Source organism: Balaenoptera ricei, chromosome 7, assembly GCF_028023285.1.
Source record: "Balaenoptera ricei isolate mBalRic1 chromosome 7, mBalRic1.hap2, whole genome shotgun sequence".
NCBI classification, from domain to species: Eukaryota; Metazoa; Chordata; class Mammalia; order Artiodactyla; family Balaenopteridae; genus Balaenoptera; species Balaenoptera ricei.
In genome coordinates, this window is record NC_082645.1 from 68,633,809 (window position 1) to 68,645,793 (window position 11,985).

Genomic DNA, 11,985 nt, shown 5'->3' on the forward strand with positions numbered 1-11,985 from the left:
ATATTCTATTTGAATGCATACTACTTATGTATATTTAAAATAAACTATACTTTTCACTAACTTGCTTATCCCAAATGTAATATATATTAGACCCTCTTCCATATCAGTTCAATAAAGGGTCTTAATGATTTTTAATAGCGTATAATATTCCATTCCATGGATATACTTTAACTCATTCTTCTGATAAATGTTAAATTGTTTCTCATTTGTTTACTATTTAAAATGGTGCTCAAAAAAACAAAACAATAAAAACAAAGAAAGAGCAGTGCTCTACACACCTACTGCCCAGATCCTGGTTTCAAAATACCTTTCTCCACTAAATGGAACCAGGGATCCTTGGGAAAATGGCTGATTCCAGGGCTTGCACAAAAACAGTGAGTCTAGACTATCATGTTGTGCCAGAAAGTAGGAAAGTGTTCTAAAAATGATCGGGATATATCAGAAGAACACAGAAGCTTGCTTGAAGTGGTCCTATTTGCCAATCTGGTCCAATTTGAGCACCAAAATAATAAAGATTATATCTTAATAATTAATATAATATTGTTAATATTACATGTTAATAAAGATTATTTTATTATCTAAAATTAGAATCTATTAGTCCACATGGATATAAAGAAAAACCAAATACATAGAGAAAAAGAGAAAGCTCTTCCTTAGAGTACAAAGCAAAAAATATAGAAGAAATGATAGAATTAGAAAATCACCATTTGGCAACCATCATATTAATAATTGACTCATGTACGAATCAGCATTGGACACTAAAATTAGTGGGTGAAAGTTTGAGGAATAACCAATTTTTTTTTCTTTTGGTCTCAAAGTATACCCACAAGATACTTATTAATTACAAAGAGAAATGTAGTATCTTTACACTAAAATAACCTGGCAAACACCTTAGCCAAGTGATCAAAGTTAATACCAGTAAGTAGACAAAACTGCAGCATGTGCCTCTCAGTGTGGTTCACTAAGGAAAATACAGCAACACTTCTGTGGTATTCTTGCCAAAAGTGCAGGACATGAACCTAATCACCAGAAAACATCAGATTAACCCAAAATGAGAAAAACTCTACAAACTACCTGGCCTGTACTCTTTCAAAAATGTCAAAGTCATGACATACGAAGAAAGACACAGTAACTGTTCCAGATTAAATGACACTAAAGAGATAAGCCAATGAATACAACTCATGGATTTTCTTGCGATAAAGAGCATTACTGGGACAATTGAAGAAATCTGAATCTTACCTAGAGAACTTATTCAGTTCTCTAGATAAGATTATAGTATTGTATCAATATTAATTTCTGAACTTTGATGAATGTACTGAGATTGTATGAAAATGTTCTGGATTATTAGGAAATACACTATGAAGTACTGAGGGGTAAAGGAGTGCTTTGTCTGCAATTTACTCCCAGTGCAGAAAAAAAGAAGTGTGTGAGTGTGTGTGGAGAGAGCGTGAGAGGAAAAGAAGGAGAAGAAATACGATAAAATGTTAATATTTGAGAATTCCAGGTAAAAGCTGTATTCTTTGGTTATTCTTGCAATTTTTCTATAAATCTCAGAATGTAGGAACAGTAAATTTTATAAACAGTACTCTAGTGAACATCAATACATATAAATATTTGTGTTATTCTAAAGGTGTTATTGTGGGATAAATTCCAAGTGGAATTGTTAAATCAAAGAATACACACATCTTAGATTTTCAGAGAAAATAACAAAATTCTATTTTTCTCCTGTGTACTATTTGACAGTCCACAGATGACACAGAAGATAGCACATTTTCTGATACCTCAACATCAGTGAACACTGTCCTACTTTTGAATGGAGTCTGATAAGTAAGAAATGAGATCTCCTTGCTGTTGGGATTTTCATTCCTTTGACTGGTAGAGAGGTTGAACATCCTTTCATATATTCAATAACCATTTGAATTTCATTCTCTTTAAAGTGCCTGTTCATACACTTTGCCATTTCAGATGTCATTTTTTTCTTAATCATTTATAAGAATTATTATGTTCAGAACAATAACCAATGTAATATTGATTGTAAATGTTAATTTCACTAGTTTATCCTGTCTTCAACTTTTTAATAGTGTTTTGTAATTTCATAAAATCAAATCAGTCTTTTTCATAGGGATTCAGGATTTCATATCATGTTTAGAAAAATCTTCTCTATTCCCAAGAATATAAAAACATTCTTCCATGGCTTCTTTTTCTGGAACTTTTATTGTTTTATTATCACTATTTTGCTTTCTAGATCATAATTAAAATCCACTTTGGAGGATGATAAACTGAGTCTATGTAAAACTTTTTAAAAAGTTTTCTATCGATAGAAGGGAAATCAATAACAATCTGTAAACTAAATGTTCCACATGTTCTATCTTTAAAACAGCGTGTCACATTCAGTTTCCCTAGCTTGCTAAAGATTTATGACTAATTTGGATCCCAAGGACAGGTTTGGTAGATTCTCCCCCCACCCCAGTCCTACTCTAACAGATGACAGGATGTGTAGGAAAGATGCTGTCACCCTTCCCAAATAAGCTCTCTTTTCCCAGAAATAATATCTTAGAGTAAATATCCGCCTAGAGAGAATCTAGTTGTTTTCTGCTTAGATGGGGCTGGTGGACGGTATCAGTCCCTTTGATCCCTTGAAAGCACATGGGCCTATGGGCTGCCATCCTCTTGAAGGATCCTGTCATTCCCTGTCAATCCACATTAAACAAGGATGGTGTTTTGTAACAATTTATCTCCTTCAAGGTGATTTAGATATTTTCTGCCAAGATTATGCTAGAGGATGTCATTACTTTTGTCCTGTCTGTCTCGTTATTTTTATTGCCAGAGAATATTGTTGTTTACTTTCACTGATAATCCATCTCTCTGGGAAAAGATTGTATTAATACTTTCATGCTGGGCAAAATCTCCATTTTTACATGGAAGAACACAGAAATAAGATTTCTGTCCCTGTTCTTTGAAGATGCTGTCACAAGTAAACAATAAACAACCCGAAGAAAAAAGGACTTTAAAACTAGCAACATGTTTTGAGTAGAATACTTTAAAAAGAAAAGAGCATCTATATAAGCATTCAGTTACATGCAAATGGGCATCTTTGAAACCACTTTGGTTAAGAGGAAAGCTTTGGACTTAGTCATTGCTAGCTAAGTAACATTGAATGTGTGTTATACGCACTTGTAATTTCACTTGCCTTATCTGTAAAACAGAAATAATAACAGTACTGTGTCCTAGTGTTGTTGTGAAGAATTATTTAGATAAATCCATGGAAAATATTTGACTACTACTTGGTACATATTAAGGACTCAAGGAGTATTAGCTGCTGTCATCGTCATCATCACTGTTATAAATAATCCTTATACATTGCAGTAATAACTATCTAAAATAATTAGATTCTAAAATAACATGACATATTTAATCCTTAATAGTATTATATAATATAGTACACAAATGCCCTTGTATTGAATATTGACAGATATTGATGGGACCAAAAGCGTCTCATTAACTCATGAGCTATTGAAACCAAGAAATCTGTACAGCATTACAGACTGGAATACTTCTAATAATATAGCTTTAGTTAAGTCTGGGCCTCTACAAAATACATTTTTCATTTTTGGATGATAATATTCTACTATAATTGACTCTCTCACTGAAGAGGCTTGTAATGGACTTGCTGTTAATAAAGTAAGACTTCTTTCTCATGGTGTCTTCTACCATTTTTTGCACCATTCTGAAAAAGGTGGCTGCCTGACATCTGTTTGATTTACACCTTGGACAGCTCCTTGCACAGCCCCTAAATTTCTCATTCTGTGACTCCCTTACTCCTCTCGTTCTCCCTCTTGTTCAATGCCCAGCTCCAATACTTCTCCCAGCCACCCCACCACCACCTTTAAGTTTAGAAGGATTTTGTTACTCCTATTCTGTTATTCTTCCTTTTTAACGTTCTGTATATTTCACATTTGGGGACAGAATCCAAGTTGCTAGGAAATAGACTCTATGATGTATTAAAGGAGTTAAACATCACAATAAGTTATATAAATATAGAACAAGATATAAGAAGCAAAGAGAAAATAAGGTCAAAAAATGAACAGTTAATTATGAAACTTAAAACTGACTTCTGTGTCTAATCTCATCAGTGGTTAGAATTACTGGACCTTTTTATGTATTAAGGAGTATCACAAATATAACATAACTTTATTTAACATGATCAAGTAACTCATGATATCCTTGGAGACAATGGGCAAACACTGACTGCATAAGATTCAGATAGATTGATTCAATGGCAACTGAATTGCCCTGCCCAACATGTGCTAATTAATGGATTGAGGAAGGGGAGGCTCTAATGGAGAACAACAATTAAAATGTTATATGCTGTTTTAAAAGTTATTGATAGATGCTTAAGGCACATAGAAGTGCACAGATTTTAAGGTATCTTTCACTTTTAACAAATGCAGGCACCGAAGTAACCCACCCATCTCTCAAGGCATAGGGTATTTCTCTCTTCAGGAAGTTCCCTGTGCCCCTTTCTGCAGTCAGTCCCTTCCACCTAGAAAATAACTCTGCTCTGATTCCTATCACAAAAAAATTAATTTTGCATGGTTGAGAACTTCATATAAGTGAAATCATGCAATATGTACTTTTTGGACTCTGGCCTCTTTCACTTAGCATAATATTTTTTGAGATGCATCCATACTGCAGAGTATGCTACTAATTTGATCCTTTTTTTGCTGAATAGTATTCCATTGTATGAATATGCTAGTTTGTTTATCTATTCTCCAGTTGATGGACAAACACCTGGGTGGTTTCCAGTTTTTACTATTATGAATAGAGCTGCTATAAACATTCTTCTACTAGGCTTTCTGTTGATATATATTTTCATTTCTCTTGGATAAACATTAGGAAGTACAATGCTATGTAAATATATGATTTTAAACTTTAACTCTGTAAGAAACTGCCACACTATTTCCCAGAGTGGTTTACCATATTTATTTCCACTAGCATTATGAGAATTTTGAAAGCTCCATATCCTTGCCAGTATTTGGTGTTGCAAGTTGTTTTTTTTATTTTGTTTTTGTTTTAAATTTTAACCCTCCTAATAAGAGGTATCTCGTGGTTTTAATTTGCTTTCCTGTGCTTCATGATGCTGAGCGATAAGTTCTTTGTCAGATATATGTCGTGAATATTTTCTCCCAGTTCATGAATTGACTATTCATTTCTTGGTGGTGTCTTTGGAAAAACAGGTTTTGATTTTGATGAACTTCAATCAACAACATTTTTTTTTCTTTTATGATTAGTGCTTTCTGTTTCATTGCTAAGAAATTTTCATTTTGCTCAAGATTGCAAAGCTATTTTACAATGAATTTGTCTAGAAGCTTTATAAATTAGCCTTTAAGTCTATAAGCCCTCTTGAATTAATTTTGACGTGTAGTATGGAATAAGTAGGGTGGTATGTTCATTTTTTTCCCATGTGGATATCCAAATGTTCCTACACCATTTGTTGAAAAACCTTCCTTCTCCATAAAACTACTTCAGTAATTTTGTATTAAAGCATTTGACCATATGTACATAGGTCTATTTGGGGGCTCTTTATTCTATGCCATTGATCTATTTGTCTATATTTGACCAATACCACACTATTTTGATTACTAAACCTTTATACAAGTTTTGAAATTAAGTAATGTAAGCCCTTCAACTTTTAAGATTATTTTAGCCATTTTAGAGATTTGCCCAAATCTTCCATATAAGTTTTAGAATCAGCTTGTCAATTTCTCAAAAATCTTGCAGTTGTTTTTATTAAGATTTCATTGAAAATGCAGATCAATTTGGGAAGAATTTATATCTTAAAGATATTGAGTCTGCCCATCCAAGAACATGGTATATCTTTTTATTTATTTAAGCTTAATTTAGTTGCTCTCAGCAATATTTTGTAGTTTTCAGAGTAGAGGTTCTATACATTTTGTTAAATTTATTTCTAAGTATTTTATGTTTGGAGATTTTTTAGAATTTTCTGTACACAACCATATTATCTGAAAATAGTTTTGTGTTTCCCTTAAAATCTTGTCTCTTTTTTTTCTTAATGCATTGGCTAGAATGTCTATCTCGTACAATGTTATACAGAAGTAGGGGAAACTTAAAATTTCAACACTGAGCAGTAAGCTTTTCATAAAGGGCATTCTATCAGATGGGTGATGTTTCCATCCATCTGTAGTTTGGTGTGAATTTTTATCATGAATAGGTGCTAAATTTTGCCAAATACTATTTCTGCATTTCTTGCAATGATTGTGAGGGTTTTCCTACTTTAATAAACTATTGCAATGTAATCTGAATTACGTTGATTTCTGAAATTTAAAAGAATCTTGCATTTATGTCAACACTATGTGGTCATGATGTATTATGGTTTTAAAATATATTACTTAATTTGATGTGCTAAGATTTTATTAAGATTTCCTACAACTATGGTTATGAGAAATACTAGTTCATAATTTTTTTCTTGCAGTATTTTTATCTGGTTTTGGTAATAGCATAATGCTGGCCTTACAAAATGAGAATTACCTTTTTCGCCTCTATTTTCTGAAAGACTTTGTGTAAGTTTAATATTATTTCTTAATTAAACATTTGACAGAACTCACCACTGAAGCCATCTGGGCCAGGAATTTTCTTTGTGGAAAGGCTTTTATTAAAATTTCAATCTCTTTAAAGTATTAGTTATATTGACTTTTATTGCTGTGTAACAAATTATCCCTAAAACTTAGCAGTTAAAAGAACAAACATTTATTATCTCATAGTTTCTATGGGTCAGAAATCAGGGAGCAGCTTAACTGGGTGCTTCTGGCTCAGAATCTCTTGTGAGATTTCGGTCAAAATGTCAGCCTAAGCTGCCATCATCTGAAGATTCAACTGGAGGAGAGTCCACCTCAAACCACTCATGTGGTTTTTGGCAGCCTCAGTACCTTGCTGGTCATTGGCTGGAAACCCCAGTTCCTCCCCTTGTGGGCTTCTTCATAGGCTACCTCACTGTCCTCACAGCATGGCAGCTGACTTACCCTAGAGTAAGTGATACAGTAATGTATGTGTGTGTGTGTGTGTGTGAGTGTGTGGAGAGAGAGAGAGAGAATATCCCATGATGTCTTTTATAACCAAATCTCAGAAGTAACATGCCATAATTTCTGTTGTAGTCTATTGATTCTATTGGTGTGAATACCAGTATTGCTAAATGCACAAATTAATAGACTCATAAGCAGTGGAAAATATATACTTTTTAAAATGAAGTATTTGTCCCAATAATATCTGCACACACACTGGGAGTTTTATGTTCCTTTCTGACACTGATATAGAAAGGCATTGACAAACTGGAGTAAGTAGGCAAGGTAATAGCCAACAAACATTGTTGAGTGTTTCTCAAATGCCAAATGAAGAATGGTACTTACAGATGGTTGAAAATCTTAAAATTAGCATATTCTTTGACTTGATGATCCTACCTTTATAGATTTATCCTGAGAAAATACCTGGATAAGTGCACAAAGAATTGTGTGCAAAGGGTCTTTTCACAGTGTTGTTCAGCAAAGAAAAACATGCAAAGAACTTACCTTGTTCAGAAGTAAGGGACTGTTAAATAAAATTTGTATTTAGTAGCTGTCAAAATGATTTTCTAAAGAATATTCATTGACATGGGGAAAGATTTTTATTATTGGTTTTAAATAAAATGAAAACAAGTCACAAAATAGAGTTTCCATATAATGATCCCACTGTAGAAAATATATGTTTATTTTTTTATTTTTTTATTTTTTTTAATTAATTAATTAATTTATTTATTTTTAGCTGTGTTGGGTCTTCGTTTCTGTGCAAGGGCTTTCTCTAGTTGCGGCGAGCGGGGGCCACTCTTCATCGCGGTGCGCGGGCCTCTCACTATCGCGGCCTCTCTTGCTGCGGAGCACAGGCTCCAGACGCGCAGGCTCAGTAGTTGTGGCTCACGGGCCCAGTTGCTCCGCGGCATGTGGGATCTTCCCAGACCAAGGCTCGAACCCGTGTCCCCTGCATTGGCAGGCAGATTCTCAACCACTGCGCCGCCAGGGAAGCCCCTATGTTTATTTTTTAAATGTAGATATCATTACTCAAAATATGAACAGCTATGCTAGCGTGGACATCGGTTGTTTTGGCTCATCCAGGACCCATTTCTCCTTCTCCTAACCACAAGACGCAGGCTTTCCAATTATCCCTTTCTTATCTTCTGCCCAATGATTGGGTAAAATTAACTCAAACCCAAGCTCAACAAAGGGGTAGGCATGTGACCTAATCTCAGCCAATCGTATTCCCAGACAGTCACAGATACTGATTCAGGGATGGGATTGAGAGAGTCAAGCCCCAGACTTTTGTCTGAGTAAGTCTGGAGCTAAGATGGCCATGTTGCCACTGCTTGGAAGCCAAGAGATGGAGGGACACCTGTTGATCATTTGACCTTGCATCTCCAGTCAAGCCTACTGTCCTCACCTCAGTCAGGCTCCAATACCCTGTACTGTGACATCACTCCTCTCCCCACCACATATACCCCTGCTTTGCTTAGCTCCATTTCATGGCTTTTGGACTGAATTAGGAAAAAAGACAGGAAGAAAGGATGGAAGGGAAGGAGGGATGAACAGAGAGGGAGTAAAGAAGAAAGCTTGGTTTTCATTTATTTTTTTTTGAAAGAGGGCTATATAAGAAATTAGGGGAATTTATTTTAGACAAAGGAAAACAGAAAAGGAACTATGATCATTGTCTTCAGATAGTTTAAGGACCCATGTATAGAAATACAAAAAGAACTCATTTTGAATTCAGTGATATAAGGTATAGGGAGGCATATTTTCTTCAGGATAAGCAACATAGTGTTTTAACAGTGTGAACTGTCTAAAGGTAAAATGGGATGCCTTGTAAAGTTATGAACCCTTGTAACCACAAGCATTCAAGCAGAGACTGGATGACAGCCGTCAGAGTTTTGTACAGAAGATTCATTCCTATTTTAAAAGAAGGGTAGTACCAAATGACAACTAAATTAGTTAATCTGGGTAGGTAACTAACTTGGGAAGCCTGGTCTTTCATTTCATCTTTTTATTTCCTAATATGATAAATCAGTCCTTACACACCACACTTTTAAACATAACTGAAAACACATCTGAAAGAGAATATCTGGGAAAAGCTGTATTCACAATCTTCTAGTGGCAAAAATAATTAGGTCCTGATCTTTCTGTGACTCAGAACAACCAGTAGTCAATACATTAAATACAAAACAACCTTAGAGGACACAGAGTTCCCTTGTGAAAAATAGAACTACTCTGAATTACACAAAGAAGAGAAATTTCCCTTGGATAAAATTTAAAACATTACATACCATATCAAGGAAAGAAAATGTTATATTTTTATCAACATGGGACTATAGAGTGTTTTCTATGAAAACAAGCATGACAAAGTGAAAAAAAAACAAAAATGTTGATACATTTATAAACCATCAGAGTTTAGCTAATGGAATAAAATCTCAAGTCCTTATAGAATAAATTTTACACGAGTGTTTATTCCTTTAAACAATAAAAGTTTTGTTTTGATAGAAATCTTTTTACAAACTTATAGGCACATTTGCCACTTTCCTGTCTTGTTAAACACAGACTACAAAAACGTATTTTAAAGTGCCTTTCTGACCCACACAATTATCACTCTATACTCAGCTTACACTGATGCCCTTGGAGTCTGCTGAAACACGTGTGTGTGTGTGTGTGTGTGTGTGTGTGTGTGTATATATATATATATATATATATATATATATGTATCCCTACATTAACATCCCATTGATGTGTGTTTTGACTAGTAGTGTCTCCTTTTTAAAGTTTTTTGGTTTTCTTCCTTACTATCAGAATCTAGTCTGTCATTCTTCAATCCTGTTAATAAGTCTATCTCTAGCAGACTTTTTCCTGACATTAAATTTGCTGCTTTTTATCTGCCTCTGTTTTGAAAAATGGATAATTTAAGCAGAAAAAGAATCCATACAAAAGATTAGATCAAAATGGTAGACTGACCACGTGTGTATGCCTCGTCTTTCTTTTCCCAAATCCTTAGAAATGGAAGAAATAATATGCTGTATGTGTGCAATATGAGAATATATGGCACGTTTATAATGAATTTATCTGAAGTGGAAAATTCCTAGGAGAGAACACACCGTTTGGAATATATTGTTCCCTGCAGTACTGGAGCTGGGGTTGAGGATTCATGATGTAGAGACAATCAAAGCCATGTGGCTTGTGGCAGGGTTAATTCCTAAAAGAAAGGGGGCCTTGACCAACAAAAACAAAGCATGTTCAATATGCTGACACTTGCTACAAGGAGGCCTTCCCCACCGCCATCCTGGCCACCTGTCAAACTTTGAGAAACTTGGATTTCAAAATGAGAAACTGACCCATTTCGGTTTAACTTGAGCAGAATTCACATTTTCTTCAACTCAATATGCAAACATCTTCTAAGAGTGGTAAACTTTAATTGGTATGTGAATTATATTATTAAACCCATAAAATATACCCTAATAGTTTTGGAGCTAGAGACTCATGACTTTCTTCAGTTCTGGAAAGTTCCAAGGTATCACTATTTCAAGTGTTACCTCTCTGCCAGTCCCTCCATTCTCTTCCGTGAGAACTCTTGTTAGAAGGACATTAGAATTTTCATGTCTATCCTCTATATCTCTTAATTGGCTTTTCATATTTTAACCTCTTTTGTCTCCCTATGCTGTGTTTTAGGTGAATTTCTCAGACTATCTTCTCATTCCGAAATTCTCTCTTTTACGACAACAGTGTATCAATTATCTATTGCTGCCTAACAAATCACATCAAAACTAGTGGTTTGAAATAAGAGCAATCTCTTATTTTTCATGATTTTGTAGGTTGGCTAGGTGTTTTCATGCCTGGACTCCTTCATGTAACTCCATTTGTCTGGCAGGTCAGCTAGGGTCTGGACTTCACTGGGCTGTCGGACAGCTGAGATGGCTGAACGCCTTATTCCACGTGCTCTCTCACTACCCAGGAGGTAGCAACCCAGGCTTCTTTCATGGTGGCTTTAGTGTTCCCAGAAGCAAGGGTATGAAAGACCCCCATACTCAAGTACTTTTTCAAACCTCTACTTGAGTCACTTTTGCTAGTGATCCGTTGGCTAAAACAAGTCATGTTGCCTAGCCCAGATTCAAGGGATGGAGAAATGGACTCCACCTTTTGATAGTAGGAGGTACAAAGCACGTTTGGCCAATCTTTGCAGTTTACCATACCTGGCTAGAGTTTATCCATCTTCTATATTTTGTATTGCAAATATAGTTTTTCTTTTCCAGTATTTCTAACTAGTTCTTTTTCATATCCACATATTCATTTCTATGCCTATTTTATTTCATGAAATCTTGTTCCTTGTAATGAATTCCTTTCTTTCCTTGAAAGAACAAACTTATTTTAAGGTCTTTGGCATATTGTGCCATGCAATTGATTTCATACGGGGTGGATTTATTTTCTGATTCTTGATTTTGTTATCTGTTTTATCATTACTTTTTTCATGAGATTTATTTTGAGGGGTAGATTTTGTTTTGATTTGTTGTTTTGGTTTGTTCTCAGTCTCTCTCCTGTACCCATCTTACTTTTGCCTTCTCTCCCACTCCTTCAGACCTCAGGTCCAGGGTTGAGTCTTATAATGTGTTTTGAGATTCCTACACTATTATGACCTATGGGTTTATAATGAATTTAGGCCTTGGCACCAGAAGCAGCTTGACTCAGTTCCTAGTCACAAGTCCTCTTGCTTCCTTAGCCTATAGCTTCCTGTAGGCCTCAGACAGCAGGTCAGCAACAAGGAGAAAAGCAGGAAAATAGAGCTTTTCTTTTTCAGCTTCCTTTCAAAAAGGTGAGGCAGAGAGGCCCCACTCCAGCCACTGGCTTCAAACTATGAAACAGGCCAGATCCCCCATCTCCTGGGGAGAAGTTAAAATGTTCATTACCA